Source organism: Charadrius vociferus, unplaced genomic scaffold, assembly GCF_000708025.1.
Source record: "Charadrius vociferus isolate BGI_N301 unplaced genomic scaffold, ASM70802v2 scaffold158, whole genome shotgun sequence".
In the NCBI taxonomy this organism is placed as follows: Eukaryota; Metazoa; Chordata; class Aves; order Charadriiformes; family Charadriidae; genus Charadrius; species Charadrius vociferus.
This window is the reverse complement of record NW_009661372.1, coordinates 3,183,405-3,206,719: the sequence shown is the minus strand read 5'-3', so window position 1 is coordinate 3,206,719 and position 23,315 is coordinate 3,183,405.

Here is a 23,315-nt window from a genome sequence, read left to right as displayed (position 1 = left end):
TGAAGTATTTGCAAAACTCCTATTTTAATCCCATTTTATCTCTCTGTTTTCACTGATGTTTTTTTTCTGGAAGTAGTATATGTTTCAACAGGAGCAAACAAAGAGTTGTAGTGTACGGCCATGCTGGGTCTGTGGTGATGAATTACATAAATAAATTCTACATGGAGAGAAAAAAGCTCTTTCCAAATATTTTTCAAAGATTAAAAGCTAGAACATTTGCATTGGCATGTGCGTAACCTAATTAACTCCTGTGAACAGATTCCTAATGTTCAAAGGATGATTTAGTGGAGAAAAGGTTATGCTTTCTTTAATATTGTTTTCATTATTCAAGAGCTGGAGAGATTTCAGTGCCCACCTGATGTCTGGTTTCTCAATGCTACACAAATAGAGCATTGAATTGAAAGCTTAGTATAAGACTAATTTTTAAACACTGATTGAATTACACGCAAGAAGCTACAGTGACTGCATATTCTTCATTTATGTATAGAATTACAGGAGTATGAATAAATATTTGTGCTACACAGTAGACTCCAAAGACAGTTCTCTGCAGATGTATCTTGCAAAAAAAAATTGCTGTCCTTATCAGAAAGGATCTGAAACTCAGAGCCCTCTATAGCAACACTTGTGTTCAGCTTTCTCACAGATACTTAATCCAGCACGTTACTGGCCTGCCAGAAAGCCATCAAAAGACATTTGTCACTGGATCAAAATCAAATATGTATCCTGGCTGTTAAGAAGGGCTTTGTTGGACTAAATGACTGTACCATTTTAGAATGTGCTGCAAGATTAATGATGACACTGGTTGTCCAATTTTCACCCTCGGGGCAGTATTACAAAGATGTGCCCTTTCTGTGCACCTGATGTTACACATATCAAATGCATCATTCCTTCTGCTGTGAGCCTTAGTAATGGTCCACATTTCCTGCTCCCCCTCCACGCAGGAAGATTAACATGGTGTGGGTGTAATTTATCTTGGGGAGGGGGTTGCTGAATAGAAGTATACTTGCTAGTGTTATATTATATGGGTTAATCACCTAATCACAGAGAACACTTAACAAGTGCGTGTCTCTGACAGAATGAGGCCTCTGGCATATATTTTTGAGCCAAAGTAAATGAGCTGTTCTTCCCCATCATCATTCTTTAGATGCAAAAGCTATCAGTGAGTAACCTTCCTTCAATTAGACTTACATTCTTTGACCTAATCCAAAGCCCCTGCCTCTTGTCTTTGTTTTGTGGCAACCTATTACTAAGTGTAAGTGTAATTTCACAAGAGAATTCAGAAAATAGGGCTTTATGAGGGCATTTTGCCATACATTACACGACTGATGGATAAACAGCATGGATGGCACCGTTCAGCCTCTGTGAAGTGTTTTTCTCCTAGGTTATATGCTGAGCCATTCTCCAGTGCTTCCATTTGCCTCCATAATGACTTTACATTCAACTTCCAGCTTCATGCTTTTCTTTTCACATGGTACTGAGCCGCTTGCTCTCTCCTGCTGCTCGTGTCAGAGGCAGTTGAACTTGGAGGTCAGCATGAAGAGAAAAGAGCAATATAATTGCATACCACAGAGGCCAGATGTTTAGTAAAATCATGGGGAATCTTGTCAGGAAGTGCCATTGAAGTTCCTGGGAGATTCACCGCTTTCCCAAAGGAAACTGGAAAATTGTATTCCAAAAGACATGTTCTTTAGCAGTAACATGCCAAGTGAAATAAAATGTGTCTATTTTTGCTATTTATTGTGCTATATATCTTATCTTTCCTTTCTCCGTCTGAATGTCTTTGTATTTCTTTCTGATCCACCTACAGGACAAATTGTAGCTGGAAAACTACTAAATGCTCTTAATTTCTGGAATGGTTTTGTTTCTCTTTGCAGTTATGAAACATTAATGAAATTATTACAAACTTCTTAGATACCCATTACACAAAAGTGCAGGAATTAAAAAAACAGCCTTTCTTCTAGGCATAGTCTTTCAGTAGTTTGACACAACTAGTTGAAACGTCTGACATCTTTTCCTCAATACTATGCTGTTGCATGGCACAATAGTTAACAGAACTTGTGAATTCTGAGTGTGAAAAACCTTCGGTACTGGGACCTGTACTGTTCAACATCTTTGTCAGCAACATGGACAGTGGGGTCGAGTGCACCCTCAGCAAGTTTGCCAGTGATACCAAGCTGTTTGGTGAGGTAGACGCGCTGGAGGGGAGGGATGCCGTCCAGAGGGACCTGGACAGGCTGGAGAGGTGGGCCCAGGTCAACCTCATGCAGTTCAACAAGGCCAAGTGCAAGGTCCTACATCCAGGTCAGGGCAATCCCAAGCTCAAATACAGGTTAGGTGGGGAATGGCTGGAAAGCAGCCCTGAGAAGAAGGACCTGGGGGTGCTGATTGACAAGAAATTCAACATGAGTCAGCAATGTGTGAACACAGCCCAGAAGGCCAACCATATCCTGGGCTGCATTAAAAGAAGTGTGGCCAGCAGGTCAAGGGAGGTGATTCTGCCCCTCTACTCCACTCTCGTGAGACCCCACCTGGAGTACTGCATCCAGCTCTGGAGTCCCCAACATAAGAAGGACATAGACCCGCTCAAGCGTGTCCAGAGGAGAGCCACAAGGATGATCCGAGGGCTGGAGCACCTCTCCTATGAGGAGAGGCTGAGAGAGTTGGGGCTGTTCAGCCTGGAGAAGAGAAGGCTCCAGGGAGAGCTTATTGCAGCCTTCCAGTACCTAAAGGGGGCCTACAGGAGAGCTGGGGAAGGACTTTTTACTAGGGCTTGTCGTGATAGGACGAGGGGGAATGGCTTTAAATTGGAAGAGGGCAGGTTTAGATTAAACATTAGGAAGAAGTTTTTCACTTTGAGGGTGGTGAGGCACTGGCACAGGTTGCACAGAGAGGTTGTTGAGGCCCCATCCCTGGAGGTGTTCAAGGCCAGGCTGGACGTGGCCCTGGGCAACCTGGTCTAGCGGGAGGTTTCCCTTCCCATGGCAGGCGGGAACTCAATGATCTTCAAGGTCCTTTACAACCTAAACCATTCTATGATTTTATGTGAGGCTAGACATCAGCTTTTTGAAAATCCAAACTTAAAATTCAGGTGTTATCCTGTCAAGAGAAGCAGCATACCTAGGAATGAAAATGTGGTTAAGAAAATTGCAGGTAGCAACAGATGAACAATGACCAAACTTATGACTTCATAGAAAATAGTTTATATCTCATGCAATTTTTAAGCGATTAAAACCAGGAACATATATATATATATATAAATATATATATATATCTCATCCCAGTACTTGCCCCTTAAAGGTGTGTAATTCAGAAAGAAGGCACTTACATTTATAATTTTACAGGCTCAGATTTAAAACAGCTGCTAAAGCAGAAAGCCTGAGGTCAACACACACATTTGGTACTTCCTTAGCTGAACTGGCCAAGTTCAACTTGTGAGATGGGAATTACAGTCTGGTAAGCACCAGCTGTCATCTTCATTGTTACAAAGGTAGAAATCAGTGCACAGGAAGAACGGATTTCTAGTGCTACCCAGTTAACTTATTTTTATGGCAGATACTAAGAGCAATGAAACAAAGTTAGGCTGGCTAAAAGATGGCATTTTTCCTGCCTTTCCCTTTTTGGCATAATTTCTTATTTTTCTGTCTGATTCAAGTTTTAATCTAAGCTGGAGAGTTTAAAAAAATGTGCAGGAGGATATCTTTTATTGCAAGAAATACAAAATTACCTTAAGACCAACAACTTCCTACAAATCTTTGAGTGTCTTTGCAGTAGGATGGATTTTAAGTTGGGGAGGGGACTGGGGAGAAGAATGGGACAGGAGTGGGGGAAGGGAGAGAGAGAGCAGGATGGCCCCTCTCTATCCACATTATTACCATAGCTGTGGTTGTCTGAAGGGGAATTGGCTTTTCCAAATAATTTTGGTATCTTGTTTTCTTCCACTTTCATGCTTGTGAAATCTTCCTGTGACAGAAACTTGGAGGACAAGCTTCCCATGGACACCTTCGTCTAATTCAAGTAATGTTTGGCTACTACTGGATGAAACTCTTATGTAGGTGGATGTGACAAAACCTGTGTCTGAAAAGCTTTGTCTTTCTTTCACACTACAACCTCCAGACCTAGAGAAACATCTTTTTAGAGGCTTCTCTTCTGAAACAATGCTAAAACTGATATTCCTTAGAAGTCCTCAATCAGGTTTCTGCTCCCATCTTCAGAAATTAATTAAAACTAAATTTCTTGTTTGATCTGGCCAGTGTTCCGTAGAACACCTGAACAGCTCATTGTATGAAAGCTAAATAAAAGCATACAAACCTGAGAAGTTTCTTTGTCTTGAAACAACATAACATATCAATGGAAGTGTTATCTTTCCTAAAAATGCATGCCAGGAATTTATTGTATGGGTATAAAAGTTATTGTAGGAGAAAAGAAGAATGCTGCAGAGAGGTATTTATGAGAACTGAGGTGTCTCTCTTGACACTATTGAATATGGAACCACTTTACCTTCCTGACCCTGACACTCAGATCAAGTAAAGTCAGCTTTATGTTGTTGATTCCAGTAACAAATTAATCAATGGCAATCTCATCTCTGTAACAGCTTAGTCTGTCAAGCTCAAATTTCATTCATTTGGCTGACAGGACAAAGTTGTCCATTTCAAGGGGAGACATAACTGAACTGAATTATCCAACTAACATGCCACTCCTCACCAAGGTGTGATGTGCTATGTATACTACTAGCACAATAGTGTCTACTGATTTCATTTGTATAGCTCTTTGCACTAAAATGTCCTTGTAATAGCCTTTTGCTCTGATGTTCAGTTACTATAAAAAGCTACTGGCAACATTATATTCTTCCTCAGTTGTCAGCTGCTGATAAGTTGGGCAGTTCTGCCCTCAGTGATTCTGGGTATGGAAGAATGTATCATTAGATTTTCTATGTAATGTAGATATGACAAGACTTTTCAAATCAATGTAGCCCCCACATAATTTAACATAATTTAAGTCTCTCGTTTCCCACCTTGTAATTAGAATATATTAAACTGTTTCAGTGATCCTGAATATGAAAGTGTACAGGCACTAAAGTATTTCTCACCTTAATGTTATCAAGTCTGTAATATTTTAACAGAAAAGAAGACCTAAATGCAAATTTCTATTCTCTTTGTATAACATTTATGCAGTAAAGAATGAGTTGAGTACACGATTTTTCATTTCTGGATAGCTAGGAATAGTAATGCATGAGCTGCAGAAGAGAGCATTAATCTCTCAAGCTGCTAAGAAATGAAATGTCATAGAGTGACTTGTTCCTTGCTACTGCTTTCTCCCCTCCCCCCCCCCCCCCCCACGACACTCTCTCAGAAAAAAAGATCACACTTCTGATTAGATTAGATTAGAGCAAAGCCATAATCTCTCATACATTGATTTAGATACTGTTTTTTTAGTATGAATTTCTTACGTATCATTCCTTTCTTTTCATGGATACGTAATTTTAGATTATTTTGGTGTTCCTAAGGGCTAGTGTTGGTCAAGAGGAAGAGGAAGGTTCTGACAGTTTTTACATTTATTTTATTATGTCACATTAGGGCTAATTTCTAAAGAGGGCTTTTTTTTTTCCCTTTTTTTTTCTGTTTGTGTTTTTAATTCAGACTTGCAACAACAGTCGTGTAATGTTTTGGCGTATTCACAGGCATGAATACACACACATGTATGCCCATGTGAGTTCACTTGAGTGAGCATGCGGATACAAATTCCTGTGACAAAAATATGTTTGGTTAGATCAGCTTCCTCACTCCCTAGTTGCAACCTTCACAGGGAATAAAATCCTCCTCTGTTTAGTGGTTCTGTGCCATCTCTTTGACAACATGTAGCACCACTTCTGCCTTCCTCCAAGGGTCTAATTGGGACTTGAGAGATGAGAAGGCCTTGAATGAGTTTCTTGCACAGAAGGATGAAATTCACTCCTGGAGAATAATTAGTTTCCTTTAACATGGCGACTTTTTTAACAGGAGTCATCAGTACGATGGGTTTTTATGAGCTCCCTGTAATGCTAACATCCTCAGAGACGCAATCCTGTCAAGTGTTGACACAAAGCTCCAAATGAGTTGTTGAATTTCACATCAGTTTCGAATCAGTATTACCTGTCTGATCCTACATATATATAATGATGATGATGTAAGAAGTCTGTCATCTGATGATATTGCCATATATTTTGTCTTATGAATCACTTTTGCAAAGCTGCAGAAATTTAAGATACCACAGATACTCTCTAAACTGAACTTGATTTACTTCTGCACATGTTCTGTACCCTTTGCATAGTTCAATTGTAAAAACTCAGGGTGGCCTCTTCTATTTAATTTTCTGCTCTATTTCTTAGAGACAACTTCAGAAATTTCTGTGAAGTTTAGAACACCCAATAACATTTTTGGAAATCTTCCCAGTTAGCCTGTCTCAAATGTCATTGCAAACATGGAAACTGATCTGATTTCACAGAAGGAATTGTAGAATTGTTCATGTGCACATTAGATGTTCATGTGTGACTCAGTGACCCTCAGCAGAAATATCAAGGCCTTAGAGAAACTGGACCTTCTGTCATATAGTTCTGCTTTTAAAATAGTATTAAGTCTTCCAGAAGATCACTGTGAAAAGATATAACATTTGACAAGTATTGTAGTATATCATGTAAAGAGTACAAGGCAAAATAGCGTGTGTAAAAGAGAGCAATTCCCCAAAGCAAAAGACATCTAAGAATTGTTATGTGAAAGAGGAAAACCAGCAAGTTTGTCAGGCTGCTAAGACATCTTCATACATGCAGTACTATTTCCTTGCTTTTGCATATTTTTTTTCCTCAGGCTTCAAGCATTTATTGTGTGTTATTAAGACACTGTAGGTGTCTTATTTGACACCCACAATGGTGTCACCAGCTTAAACCATAGTTTAAGGATGTGTACTATTGTCAGAGAAGAGCAGAATCCTGAGCAGAATCTCGCCTGACAATAGTAGACTTCATCATGAGAACTTGTATCCACCGTTACTGAAATAGATGGAATTCCACTGTTGTGGCTGTCAATGTGACTGTTATGCTTTCAGCAATCTGTGTGTAGGCATAGTCCTCCGGAGATCTGTTCTGCTTCTGAACAAAGAAAGACATCAATATATTTGCCCCTTAGACATGGCTGAAGCAATATTCTTTTGCAATAAATTGTTCTTGCTCAAACAATTCAATTAGTACAGGGATCTATAGTCAACTTGGACTTCAAGTCACCTCCCATTGTGACAATAAATGCCATATCTTAGATTTGCTTTGTTTCTTTTGCTAGTGAAAAGCAATGGAGAAATTTCCACTGCAATCTTGGCTTTTCAACTGTTGCTTTAATTGTTCTTGTTCTAACACACTATAAAGAACTGCAAGAGACAAAGTGTGTATTTCAGCATTGTATTGTATGTATGGGTGATGATAGCAACATAATTTCATACTGTTAATTCACAGCTGTGAGTGCTGAATGAATACAACTCTCTGTCTTCCTCTAACTGAAAGTACCTCAACTGTGCTACAAAACTTTCTTCGGGATATGTTCTAAATCCCACTGAAATGAGAGAGTCTTTCCATTTATTTCTCAGGATTTTATGTTAGTCTTCAAAGGCCAAAGAACAGAGCACTACGGAAGAAGAGAGACAGGTGTAAATTAGCACATTCGTCTCCAATGCCTTTCAAGAAATTTCTCCATGTATTTGTCAGCTGATGAAAACACCCATTGAGATCCTCATATACCTATGAATTGTTTGATGTTTTGTTAGAAATTACCCTAGATGATCAACAACAGCAAATTCACTTATCAGCTGCATGATGCTGGTGAATTCCTGTAGAGTTAGATGATTCGTTGCTTTTATGGATGCTATTTTATGTCTTGTCATTTGTCTTTGAACAGCTACTCATTCTGTGGGAGACAAATTTGTGTGTTTCTCTTTCATGCTTCTTAATGTTTTCACTTTCTAGAAAATCAGCAAGTTTGTGGGGCTGATATCACTCATCTATTTGCATCTTTTCTTCTTTCCATTATTGTTTGTTTGCTGGATGGTATAAAAGGTAGCATATACTTGGGGATTTCTTTATAGCTTGTGACTGTGATGGTACAGTATTGTCAATGAATCAAATTAATACAAATAGAAAGGCCTGTACTTTTGTATGGGGTGTGAGTGTTGGGAGATTTTGAAAAAAAAACCTGGAATCAGTTTTGTAAATTGCTTAGTTATGAAATGAATTTCACAGTATCCAAAAGCTGATCATTACAGCACTTACCCATGATGGGCTGCTTTGTTCTTCCTTTTTGGCAATACTTGACAATGATCTTGCTCCAACACTGCTATACTGGGATTTTTACTCTAGCTTCTTTCCCAAACAGCATTTTATCTTGTATCTAAGAAAAAATCCCGGTTTGTCAAAAGGATAAGGAACTTCCACGTTACTACCAGGTGTTAAAGTCTGTAATTTATTCTCTATATTTCTTACACATAAAAACATTTCTATAACATTCATAACTCTGGTGACTCAGTGTTTCATATCACTAAAAAGACATCAGTGCCTCCAGAAGATGGATCTCTCCTACTTCTTTCCTATACCGGCTCATCTTTATTTTGATCCGATGTTTACTACTGGACTGAAAATGTCTACTGGCAACAAGCTTTGTCTCAATGCATTAATAGTTGAACCTTTGGAATTTTCATTTTTTGTCTATTTTATTTTGTGTTCTCAGTGCATTTCTTTTCTTAAGAAATAATGAGTGGAAATTTTGCATGAGATGCTGGTCTGTTAACAACACAGCTGTGAAATGTATAGTGCTGTGCCATGTGGAAGACATCAGTGGCTATAAAACCGTCCTACTTCTGGTTTAGAAAGGTCATCTTAGCAAGGTCAAGAACCTTCAATAAGCTCTGGAATAGAGCAGCTTGGGAGAGCAGAGGGAATCTGTTTCCTAATTCATAAGCTAAAACACATGACAAGGCAAAACATTGTACTGTGGGTTTCTTGGGGCATGCAGGGGTTAAAAATGGATAAAAAAGAGTTAAAGGTGATTTTCAGTGAGGAAAAATCCTTATTCATACTATGCAGGGAAAATATATTACAAGTAACATTTAAGACAAAGGAAGACATCAGCAATCAAATAGCAATCTAATTGTGATAGTTATGTATACATATGTACATACATACATTCATACAGCTAGACAGATAGATATACATATGCATACACTTACATATTATATATATAACATATATGCATTTATATAAAATATATATATGTAGTTCTGACCATCCAGAAATCTCAAAGTATCGTGCAAATGCTAACTGATGAACCTTACAGTAATCCTGTAGAAACATTTTACCAAGAAGGAAATTAAGCTACAGAGAGGTTAACAATCTCCTCCATGTGCACACAAATCAAGTCAGCCGTGCTTGTGCCCTGTTATTGCTAAATATAACAAAGCTATTGTAATCCATTTCTGGTGAAGAATTGTGTTGTAGGAACAAAAGGAAAGGGGAAATCTACTTCAGGATGGAAATGTCCACAGAACAAAAGCGTTATTCTGAATTGGTTTTAGGAGTGGAAAATAAAGTTAGCAGAGATGTTTTGAGTAGAATTTACCCCGGTCCCCAGAAAAAAAAAAAAAAAAGAAAAAGAAAAAAAAAAAAGAAAGGAAGGAAAGAAATCTTGGTGAAAAAAATAGTCTTCACATTCAATATGCTCACTGTATCTTTACTTTCTTTTGACCTAGTCACAGTTTTTTAATGTCATGGTGAATTAACTGTTTGACATATGCATCCAAAGTGGTCAGGAGGAATAATATGACAACAAAAGGTGTCACTGGAGTTTTTTATTCACCTCCTTTTCTGTGTCAACTCTTAGGACAAAAGTGAGGCATCTATGATGCTAAGGGTGAACTGGATCCAAGGTTAGGAAGTTTTTGGCCTTGAAATACTAATTACAATGATAAGGGAACAAGACAGTCTTTTATTTCCTAAAGCTTAGCTGTGTTTGGATGAGGGGTCTTAAACACTCCGTTTTTAAGCACAGTGAGAGAAAATTGTGTTTAAGGCAGATAGTGCTGTGAACTTGCATCTTTGCATGGAGGGAATAGTGAGTAGAGGGCTGTTGTGCAGCTCCATCATACAGCAAAAGGTCTTGATCATGTTAGACCTCCTGCTACTCAAGTTTCAGGCAGATGGATGAGATGGGATTAGAAATAAGAACTGTACTGGCCTTGCTGCCCTACAAGGCATATGTAACATAGAAAGTTTATGGTTATATCTTTATCAGAGGATCTGAGTTCGTTCAATTCAGTCTAGCTGTAGGCAGCCCCATTCCCAGGTTAAAATGCTCTTTATTTGTGCTGTGATGACACTGGGAAATTGATTTTGCCGTTTCTTTTTCCTGAGGTAAATGGAACTGTTCTATAATTTCCTGATTTGTGAAAGAGTGGGAGGAACCAGGGAATAATGTGCATCCTCAGTGATGTAAACTTGAACTGAATTTATCATGAAACTTGTGTGAGAGACTTTTGCAGGTACATGAGAGGAACAGAGAAAGGTTGAGGACTTGATTTTGATTTTGAGCTGTTCTGAAAATGAATTTGAAATCCAAGTTTTTCTATTAATTTAAGCTCTTCTTGAGATGGTGACTGATTGGCATATGTTTTCAAAATCTTTTACTTTAATTTCCTCAATTTCTTTCTAAATTGACCAATTAGACTTTAAATTGAAAACTTCAGCTTCTTAGTCTATTTACTTCCATATCTTTCTGTGGGCATAGATCCAGCCACATGGAATAAACTCTCTGCTGTTTCTTTCTGTCATCTGGTCTGCATCTGAAGTAGCAAAGTAGACTGATTCTGTTTTCTTCTATGGTCTGTCAAGAATTTCACAATGATCCTTTCTGCTCTTGTGTGCAGAAACAGAGCCAGTTTATCACATACAATCAGGATCTCCTACCAAACATGTTTATTACTTTCTGACCTAGTATGGGTTTTGTCTTTTCAGATTGTGTTCGTTTTGACCATTTCTGCCTTTCTTTCCGTTTATAGCAATAATATTTCCAGTATTATTATTTCCTTCTAATACTTACCCATGGTGCTTGATTATGTGGTCACATATCATTCCCTTTTTAGGATATTATGCCCCTGTCTTTGAACTTTCATGTCCCACTCCTAAAAACAAGACTTGTGCACTTGTTTAGGTTTAAGTCACATAAGCCCATTTTGGATTATAGGATAATTCAGGTGAGGAGGGACCTCAGGGGGTCTCTGATCCAATGTGAGGCCCACAGCAGGGTCAGCTCTGAGGTCAGAGCAAGGTGCTCAGGGCTTCACCGATCAGGGTTTGAAACCCTCCAAGGATGGAGACTGCACAGCCTGAAAACCTGACAGCACAAAAAGCAGATCAAATGCTTAAGTTTTTGCAAGATGAGTGTTTTAGACAGAGGTGTATGGTGTTTTGGGATACCATGTAATTAATACTACTAAACAAAACCACACTTGGAAGGTGCGTATAGGAAATGCTCAAAGAAACACAGACTCTGTGTATGTGTATCAATGAGTAAAAACTCATTAAGCTCCCCAATTATTATTTTTAATGGAAAGGCCTCATATAAGAACAACCTTTTCGCAACACATGCATTTAAGACATCCGTTTTTTTCAACACTGCCATCTCTCTGAGGCAGCTGAGTTGATCTAACAGCTCAGTACCATTGCAATGGGCAGGTCTCATCCTCCCACTCCTCTTTCATTTCCTTTCACTTTCCTGCATCTGGCTGTGTAATCCCAACCACTCTCACATACCCACTCCAGGACCTCCCAACAAGCTAATTTAGCTAATGATACACTCTCCCACCCCCACCGGGTCAGTTTTCTGCAGATTCAGTGAGCTGAACTTGCTCACGCACATGGCCAGCAAAACGAAGAACAAGGTCTCGGGAGGATGAGGCTGCTCATTTCCAGAACACCATGGCATTAGGTTGCTCGGCTGCTGTCAGTCTGCATCTCTATAATCCCTTTTTTTTTCCTTTTTTAAATGTTTTTAATAATACTTTATATATAATATAAAATACCATTTGAACTAGATTAAATGGAAAAAAAGGTCTGTAAATATTTGTTTTTAATCAAATGACACTGACAGTTTGATTTCCAGTAAAACTTGTGTTTTGTTTTTGCTATGTTTTACAAATGTCATGGGTACATATGTGACCACGTGCGTGTGCGTGTGTGTATACATACACATATAGAGAAACATACATGCATGCATAGTCTGTGGAATTTTCCAACTACATTAACATTGTGGTTATGCCCCAACCCACCTCTGTGGAGTGATTGTAGCAAGAACTATGGTGTATGTCATGGAAACCTATAAACTTCTTAAAATGCCGTTGGCTAATAGAACTTGCAACCTGAAAGTTAACTCAGTGAAATACACAGAATTGTTATCATATTAAAATAAATGGACTATAAAACACTGGGGAGGGATCCTACCATATGTTGTCCACAGACTGCAGAAAAAATGTTCAGCACTTCTGAAGACTAAGTCTGTAATTAAGGTCTAGTATAATTAAAAATGTTCATGGCACAAAGCTAAGATTGTGCATTCTGACGATTGAATGCTTAAACATGGTACCATAATATTCTCCTAAATATATATTTTGTGTGGAATAAAAGGAAAAGCCTCAATGCTGCAAAATAATTAGCTTGAGCAGTTATCAATTGTGAGATGCATGCTCTTAGTTAAAAGCTCCATTCAGACTGAAAAGCCAAATAAAGAGAGATCTCCAGGTCAAAATCAGAAACAGAACAGAAAAAACGTCAGCTGGAAATGTTTCTGTGTTTTTTACTCCCTCACATTCTCTCACATCCCCTCGCTCAAATCGTTAAGTTTGCTTCCTCCCTGTCAAGAAACAAAAGCATAGAAACTCTAAAATAAAAGAGGATTTAAAGGCAAGAGAGCGTGTTTTAATACTAAATGCTCCAGGTCTGCTTCAGATGACCTGTCCAAACCACCTCCAAAACCATTATCAATGGGCAGATAATTAATTAATTATGAAATACTTCTGTCCCAGTTGGTGATTGCAGATGCAGGGAGTCTGTTGCATTTTTTCGTTAAGTCCAGTGAAAAACGTATTTAAACATGTTTTTAACTAGAACATTAATTGTAATTTGTCTTGTTGTTGAAAACTGCTCTCATACAGTATCATTAAGGGTTAGAGAGAAAACAAAATGGTTGATTTCCTAACTGACAGTAGGAAAGTATGTGTAAAGATTCCCATATTTTTTTAGATTTCTGTTCATTTCCAATCAAGAGTGGAAATACCAATAGAAATATTTACTTCTTCTCTTGTCATCCAGTATTCTTTTCCCACATTTAAAGATACCAAGTGAGAGATATCGGCCAATTGAAGATGAATATCTGATTATCTCCTTCTGTCATTGTTCCTCATACCTGATGGAAAATAAAATCTCTTCATGACAGTGCATAACGAAATTATGGCAAGAATGGAAATTTATTTCACACTCAATATGCCGGTTTTGCCCATTTTCCTCTCATCAGTTTATTTCCTTGAGGCAGCGGAAAAGTGGAGATTTGAAACAGGGTGATAATGCTGGGAAGCCATCACCAGTGCTAGGGCCAGTAGACAACAAGATCTAGCACCATCAAATGTATGTATGTATTTATCAAATGCAAACCAATCAAAGGCAGGACCAGGGGAGCAGTGGCTCCCGTCAGGACAGACCAGGGCAGCTCCCTCCATCTGGGCTCTGTTACATGGCAGGAGCTCGCTGCCACACTACCTTCACATTGAACCCCGCTACTTGTTGATTTGACCAGATTGTGGGTCCAACATGTGCTCACGGTGCGCTGCAGCAGTCCGGGGGACGCCTGCAGTGTGCGTCAGCTACAGATCTGGCCTTGCATCGTCAAAGAGATATATGGGCCAAGTACATGTATTTTCTTATTCGCGTTGGAGATGTTTTTCATAGGGCTATTTGCAAGCACGCCTGGTGCAGGTGAGACTTTTGGGAGTGCCCCCATATGATGCTAGAGTATCCACATGCAAGAGGTGAAAGTGGTGGTGGCTGATGGAAGGGAGCTCAGAGCCACATGGCAGAGCAGCACCGTGCACAAAGCAGAGAACTGAGCCATTTAGGAAGAGGGAGACGCAGGCAGACACATCATCCAGCATAACCTGCTCCGGTACAAAATGATTCTTGATCCAAACAGAACTAAAATGTCCACATTTGCACAAGGCACCATAACCAGTTTGCTCCAGGGTAAATTGCTTGTAGAGGTGAATCCTAGCTCAGGGATTTCGTCAGTCTGCTGCTTGCTGTGCCTAAACTCACGGTGTCAGCAGCTTTTAATCATATTAGCTGAGGAATTAGTGCGTGTCTCAATGCAATCTGCATCATCCACCGTAAAGAAATCATTATGAATATGTAGTTTCTTCTTTAAGGGAATGATGGAGCAACAGAAGGGATCAGTCCACGCAGCAACTTAGAGTCCCTTGTCATTTCATCACAAAGTCAATAGCTCTCTTCATCCGAGGGTGAGAATGCTGAAAAAACAAACTGCTTTCTGTTCTGTAGCAACGCCTGAAAGAGCTTGCGCTGCAGTAATCCCAAATCCAGGGGCAATCTATTAAGAACTCAGCACCACCGATCCTGAGAATCAACTGATAAGCACATTCTCCCCCTGCCCCCCCCCCCCCCTTTTCTTTTTAAACTAATCCTCTTAAAGATTGTGCTAAGTAATGAAAGGATGGGATGAAAGAGGCCTTTTTCATTACTACCACATAAACTGCTTGTGTAAATGTTTCATTAACACACTGCTTGACCAGTATTTCGTCCTCCCCGCCCCCACCACTGCTATGGTTCTGCTGCAGCCTGCGAGGCAAAATGTGTGATTTACACATGTTTAAGAGAAACATTCCCACACTTGAATGCTGCACTATTCTTTAGAAGAGGAGAGACCTACAAAAAAGAAAAAAAAAAACATTGTGGAGGACATTTTAATTTACAATCCTTTTTTCATATGTGCTTAAAAAGATTTATTGCTTCCAACTACACAGGGATTTTGTTTTTTACTTTTGTGAGGTTCCTCTAATATACGTTTGTCTCTTGCAGGCACCCTCAGGCAAGATGACATTTATTAACATGATGGCTTTGAAGATATATTTATAAGTTTTTATTTTCTGGGAGGAAAAGGCAAAGGGAATCAAAGGAGTTTTGCCCTTTTGTACGCTGAAATACTGGCAATATGTTGCCTTTTAAGCCCATGGGTACCGGTCAGCTTCTTTAGAGTACCGTAGAGAGACAAAGGTTTTAAATTGTCAGGTGAAGGCTTACAGCATGTATTTTGTATTTGAACCAAAGGGTGTCATTTTCTTTATGGACTCAGGCATTCCATAGTATTCCACCCTCATCATATGATTACAATCATGAGGTTCCCTGTCCTGAAGCTAGTCCTGTAAAGCCTGGCCATTTTCATTATATTATTCAAACAGAAATAAGTTATTATTTTTCACACAGTCATTATTTCTATAAAAATAAATACCCCTTTAGCCTACTCTGCTTCCATGCTAACAATGTTCGACACATAGGGCCAGCTAGACCTGGCATATCACCATCAATGTCAAGTAATTCTGTTGAAACCAATAGTGTTACTTGGGGAAGGCTTTGCTGGAGTTTCTCTAGGATTACACAAATGATGTCAGTAGTAGATTTGGCACATCCTGCGTAACACTTGCATAAAAACAAAATACATTTTTTCTTTTAAACCGGGCATTACTTTAATCTACTAAGGAACATAAGAAAATAACAGATCTGTTATCACAGTCGTCTCTCTTCTTTTTGTGTGGCATATGTGAAAATGTTGCATTCTTCCATCACTCCCTTTACCTGAAATTACAAAAATAACTGGAAAATTGAGTTAAAATACAGCCTGTATACTGCAGTGAAATACTTGTTTTCAACCCCATTTTGTTGCATTAAGAATAGCACTTGTATTGCTATGAACTTAGCAGTTACTATGGTTAATATAACTGCCACGTTTAGTTTGGTAAATGTAAGCTTGTTTGTTGCCATGACCATGATCTGGTTTCAAAGTGAATAGATTCATTTGGATCAACAGTCCCTCCAGGGGTAAATGCTTAAATGTATTCAACCTTCGCAAGAGCTGAAAACATCAATACCTTCATAAAGCCACTTTGATTTGTATTGACTAAAGTTGTGCTGCTAATTCACATACATCATTGTTTACTTCACTGAGCTTTTAACATGGTATTTGATTTATAGAAATAGTGATTCAATTTCTACAAAGAAGTGGTAGGATAAGACCTCCCTCAGATTCTTTCTTTAGCACAGAAATGCTGAAAGTCAAAGGAAGCCTACCGTTGCAATACAAAAATTGCTCAATAAATGTTCGTGTGCACTACATATTTTACTTGCTTAGTAACACCTAATAGCAATGTAGATCTGTCAGATAAGGGACAATCAATTATCTAAGCATGTCACTAATGTGACTGCAGCAAAACCATTGAATTATATCTCAGCACAAAGTGTCTTGAAGTGCATTTCTCCTGCCCTACTCCATACATGTAATTAAGAAACTTGTAAAAAAAAAAAAAAAAAGAAAAAATTCCGAAGGCTTTTTTTTAGTATTCTTTTTTTCATTAAGAAACTATAATAATTGATCCCCTACAGGAAACCATTAAAGCACATTGGTAAACTCACATAAGTAGCATACAAAGCCCCATACAAAAATTGCAGCACTTACATTTGTTATGAGTTTGCAATGTTTGTTTGATGCTACACTAAATACAGGCTTAAAAATTTCTTCTGTAGCTCATTAACTTCAAGCAGCTACAAACTGACAGTTTTAAACAAAAGTTTAGTCCAATATACAGAGAGGAAAAGCTCAATTACTTTGTCTGTCTTAGTAAAGTTTTCCTGAACTGTACTCTTTCAGATTTTTTCCTGGTTTGGAGCCAGATCCAACAAATTGTCATGCGTATATATAACTAGGCTCACAGAAACAGTTCAGTTGAATGAAGCACAATCAAAACTATACAGTTTTAAGCCCAGGAGTTTGAAAGGTCATGCTTTGACTGGTCACTTGGGCTTCATAGAGGGTAGGAATTTCTTCTCACCGTTGCCATTGGTAGCCCACTACACCAGTGCAACCCTTAGGATAAAAAACAACAACAACAAAAAACCCAAACAAACAAAAAAAGAAACACTGCAAAGTTATCCCGTGCTTCTGTGGGATCCAAGGACATGCCTTGGGTATAGCATGTTTCTCACCAGTGCATTCCCTATCCATCACTTTCAGTGGAGAAACAGCATTGAATATCAAAGTCACAAGGCAACCTTTTCCAGAATTTGTAAGCTGTATAACTTTTGGAGAGGAGAGCTGAGCTAATTTGGGGGCTGAAATTGAAAAGCTGGGTTATAGAAATGGTGCTGACAGGAAAGCAATAGAAAAAAAAATAACAGCGGTACAGCAGTTACTTTGTCAGGATTGTATTTTCTGGATTAAGCTGTTGATAAACAGAATATTTTTGCAGCTACAAGAGAATTCACATTTACAGGGGAGATCAACTTAGAAAGCTTAGACACACTATAGGGCTCGTCAGCATCTCACAGTTAATTAAAGGAGTGAGTGGAAAGCATCAAGACTTGCTCCCCTCTGCATGAATAATTCACTGCCTGTATCCATTATTAAAGCCAGTTACTTCACCACAATGATTTCCAGCCTGCGATGCATTGGTCTCAGAAATGAGAGATAAATTGCAACAAGGCCTGCAGCTATATTAATAAATTGAAATGAACATTTATTTGCTCATCTAATTAGAACTGTAGTTTTTTCCAAATGGTGTAGTAATGTATTACCTTGACAGCCAATACCTGCTGCAAGAAATAATTAACAGAAGCACTTCCTTACAAAATTCTGTTTCACTGAAGGCAAAAGTTTTCCTCCTGATTTTGTTCCCTTTAAACTATTTTTTTTAACTATTTTTCAGTAGCGATCTATGGTGGATTTTGCAGTGCTAAAGCACTGTATGTACTATAAACTTGCAAATCATATAGCAGTCATGAACTTGCAACTAAAAAAGGAATGCATAAAATACTACTTTCACCAACTCTCTGTTAAAAGTGTAATGGCATGATATGCACTTTGAACGGTACCTGAAGAATGTGATAATTTCTCCAAAGCTTTGGTTAATGTCACAACAAAATAAAGTACTTCAAAATTAATACTTTGCTGATTTTCCAACTGTGTTGGCCTAATAGATTCTTTTATCTCTATCTGCAAGACTCATCTTGAATTCACCAACTTTATTACATTTATTTTCAAATATATTTGCTTAGATTACCAGATAAAGAAATGCAACGTCAAAAAAAAGTTTTCACGTCAGTGTTGTTTTGGCTGTGAAAGTAACAGAGTTGTTACAGTATCTCCTTCTCTGTAGATGCATTTTGCATTAAAATAGAGGCTCCAGCTACCAAAATCTTAGCTTCAGCCACTCACAGAGTAGAATGTACCCCAGGTCTCTGCATTAGGTTTGCAGATTTACGGTTGTCAGTCCCGTCTGTTGTTATCACTGGTGCCAACGTACAAACGGAAGCAGAAACGAGAGCATGCAGTAGCTAGTCACAGTTTTAGTCCTTATGTCTTCACCTTCTCAGAGCAGTAGGCCAACAAGAACCCTGAGGTTGGTCTGGAAAGTGATAGTTGAGCCAAAGGATTGGAGACTGATAATGTGTGTCATTGTTTACATTTGGATATCGATGTAGATATCCCTATAGATTTCCATAGACACCTAGATAGATATAAATAACAGAAGTGTATTTGGGAACAGATCAAATGATATAAAGCCAAACTATTACTCAGACAGATATTACCACAAGGAAAGATGCACCAGAGCAGCGTTATATACGGCACAGTGTCAGCAATGCACAGCAGTGGTGTACAGCAACCAAATGTTAACATTGGGAATGGCTTACATTATAAAATAGTGAGAAAATGGGGATTTGTGATCAAAGAAAGGATTTTTCCAAACAGAATTATTTTAATTTCTTTCTTACTTTTTTACATATATTAATGTCCTCAATTTGTCAGCTACATATGAAATATTTTCTATTGAATGTTTTTCCAGCATGGTATTTTCTATTTTTCACTAGAAATGCTATTAAAAAACTCTGAAATTATCTGTATTTAATTTAATAGATTTTGGATTAATCATAAAATGGTTCGAGGGGAATAATTAATCCATGGATATGGAATTAGGCATCATGGCTGAGTTTGAGCTTGCAATTGTTTTTATTTAGGGATTCAGGCGCATAAAGAGATTTGAATGTGCAGCCTGCTTCCTCCTGGTATGCATTCATCCAGCATGGGAACGCAAAGCTTGTGTGTTTAAAGAAGCATGTCAAAACTGCTTTGTAAAGAAGCGGAAAAAAAGCCCCAGACCAAGTGACAGGGCTAAGTTTAGTGTGCTAATCATATTCGTTCTTCTTGTAAGTGAAGGAGTTCCACTGTAGAATTTAAATGAAATGAATGGTGTTTCAGACACGCGGTTAGTGATTTTATATGGTCAGTGTAATTTTTCTTCTTCTGGGAATTCAATTTGTTCCCATTATGCCAAGGTCACAGATTGGGGAATCTCAGAGAACATTACTTCTCTGCCTTTGATGCAAAGGGTCAGTGGATTAGTACAAAGGAGAATTAATCCAGTGTGCTCACTCACCAAATGATATTTAAGTCATTTTTAATGAATGACTAGGAGTTCCTATTAGTTTCCTTGAAGAAGAGAGAAGCAAGCCGACAAACAACGACTTCATAAATGAATATTCAAAGAAAAGTATGACTTCATTGTCAGCTCTAATTGCTAGTTTTACCTTATTAGTAGAAGCTTTCTGTAGCTAAGTTTGACATACATTTGTTTGCACACTGTTATTAGTCAAGACTCAGTGAAGTCTTGTAATTAACACCTCCACATTATCTCATGCAGTGAAAGCAAAGACTAAAACAGATGACTCACTTTGTTTCAGCTTTGCTCTTGTTTTCTGATACAGAAGTACTTAAGAAGAAGTGTGAGCTCATCAGAGTGCCATATGGAGTCAACAGAAAGCATAAAAGGGTTTTTAGGAAGGAGAGCATCAAAGCTTATTAAGACCTAAACGCCTCAGCGAGGCACAGTGCTACTGCACAGTTGTGGTGCAACATTTTACCAGTATGGCTTCACTGGTATTAGCCTTTGTGTCTGGTTCTCCTTACATCAGTCAAAAGACAGTGCATCTGCTTGTGCAGTTTATTCCCTGCCTAATGCAGAGAAATTTTATATTCATACAGTCTTCTGTGCCTGTCCGTGATAGTGCCCATACTAAGGAAATTGTAGTTTTAAAGCCATTGATAGCACAGCAAGTGCATGTTGTGAAGTCAAGGTATGAGTATCATCATAGACTATGATGTCCACTTTTGGATTTTCCATGCTTATCATCCACATGTTATTTGGGGTTAAAACACTTCATAATTTTCAGGTGTGAGATCCTTACTGAAAGTCAAATATTTCACTAATGAGCCATAGCACGAGTTCACAAGATTGCAGAAATACACACTTTAAACCAAGACAGGATTTTCTTCTAAGTATCTGGTTTCAGGAAAATCACTTTTTTAGATTAGGTGTACCTCAAAAGTAATTTTTGCTGCTGAAATTTGACAGTATGTATAAGGAACCACTCTTTTGCTCCTGCCCCTGATGTAACGGGTGGAGGAAAACAAATGATACGACCCTTAAAAAGAGAAAAAGCCCCAGAATCCAAGATGGTTACAAGTATATTTTATGGCAGCTTCTCAGTGCAGCCATTCTGTTAATAAATATTCCCAAAGCAATATGAAATCCAGTCATTAAATTATTATTGAGAGCTTGGCTGGGTTAAATACTCAGATAATAGCAAAGCTTGTTTACTGGATGGAAGCTGGCCAAGAATATTTGAAGAATTAACATGTACACGAAATTTCCCACAATTATGAAATAGCCATCAGAAAAGGAAATGACTGAGAGCGATTGAATTCCTCAGAGCTGCTGTCTTTCGTTGTAAGTACTTGCTGCGCTGATAATAGAGCCCCGCAGTTTGCTACCGTTTGTGTCATTACCATCTCTATTGATCTAACCACCCCACGTGTTCCTGCTTTATTATTTTGCTACTCAAGAGTAACTATCTTAAGTGATTGGGTCACAAATGTTATTGTATTACTGTGATTTGGAGAATTATTAAAGATGGGTCACTTCATTACTGAGATCCCAGAGGTGCTGTATATAGTAAAACTGCATTAGTTAAGTTCAGTGGAAGCTGGCAGGTGCTTATGCACAGCTAAAGCTATCTTTTCTTTACTTCAAGCCTAACAATGCTGCCACTGATGCATTTTTAGGTACATACCGCTGTGCATGTTCATCCAAGCTAAAATGGGTACATAAAAAACATTGGTGGTCCACCACAGGTTCTCTGGCTTTGTTTGCAATAGGTCATAGAACAGTGGATCTTGTCCTGAAATAGCATCCTGCAATGGTTTATAACCTTCAAGTAGGATTTCTAATAATAGTATTGCTTCTTGCTTTGGGCACTGGCCCGATGACTACACACATCCAGAATGAAGCACATGCTATACACTAATCTAATCAAAACATTTCTAGAGGGTATAGGCAGTAATCTGGGACACACTCATATTCCAGAAGTACTCCTGAGAGAAACGTTGCTGGACTGGTTTCAGAGTAACTACATCCTTGATTTTTCCAAGACTGAAAGGAACTAAGTACAAATCCCAGCAGAGGAATTTCTCACACAAGCATTTTGCTCTGTACCTTAGACTTGTCATACCAGTGGACACCAGGAAATCTGCAGTGAGGGAAAAACAAGGAGTGCAGCTGCCTCAGTAGAAGACTAAAGGACAGATGTATTGGTTTGCACTTGGCAGAGATTATCTTGGTTTGATTAGGAAATTGCCACCAGAGTAAACTACAATTTAGTTTTAGTATCCCCTGTGCCTGCACTGGCTGATACACCATTTGCCTGCTACTCCCCACAGAAGTGTAGACAAGCCTTTCAGGCAGAGCAGGTCTGTCTTTGCAGCATAGGTAAGGTAGAGAGTGAATTCACGTTCTCATCACCGTGAAGATACGCAATGCAGTGCTTACAACGCTGCGCCAGAAGTTACGGTGACAGTGGATACTGGCCCTGACTCCGGTCCATCATAAGGACCTCTTGCGCGTTCCCCCATGTCCCAGTACCTCTGTGGAAGCAGGACTGCGGGACTCTACTGCTGTGCAGCACATGTGCTCTATCTAAGGAAACGTGCTAGTTAAAAGTCAAATTATACTTTTTTATTTACAATATCATGCTGTGTCTGTTTGGAATGGAGGCCCCTTTTCTTTCATATTTGGTGCTATTAATACACAAGTCATTATAAACTACATATTAAGAAGCTTGTTTGATGTTTAAAACATCTGAATATTAATATTGGTGGCATTGGTTGTTACAAACAGCTTACACCCATTTGGTTGGTTAACCTGCAAAGGAAGATTAATGGTTTAAAATCTGGTCATTAAGTATGGTAACAAATGTTTTTCGGTGACGTTATTGCTACCATAAACTTTAATCAATGGTTCACAGGCAGCAGCCTCTGCTTCAGTGTTCTGACTAATGACAAATTAACTATTTCTTAGCAGTTAATAAAGACTTTTCAGCAATCTGCGTACAGAACATGATTTCCTCTGTTGGTAATTAACATTGTCCCCTGGGTGCTAACTCCATATATCCATACCAAAATCCTTATTGGCAGAGAAGAAAAGCAGCAAATTTAATACCATTTCACTAGAGATATTTTTTTTTCCTTTGAATTAACTACTTAAAGCAACAAAACAAGTTTTAAAGAATAGGAAGGCTGGCTATTTAATGACCTATTGTTTGCTGAATAGTATCAATTATACTGTTGATCCTTTTCTTTTTCCTGTTTTTTTTTGAATTAATTTTTCTTACGCTTGGATCTCAAAAGCAGGAGTCTGGAAGTAGTTAATGATCTACAAAAGTGAAAAGGGTAGGGGTGAAGGTGGGAGTTGTTTGATTTTTCTAAAAGCTAACTAGACTTGGTGTGAAAAAAAATCACTAGAGAGCACTAATAAATATATGCCTCATAATAGTAAAAGGAAAAAGGTACACCTAACCTTTCTAAAGAGCCTAAGGGCAGGGGTTTGCTTTTCAATGAAAAGGTCATCTAGAATGAATTAAAGTC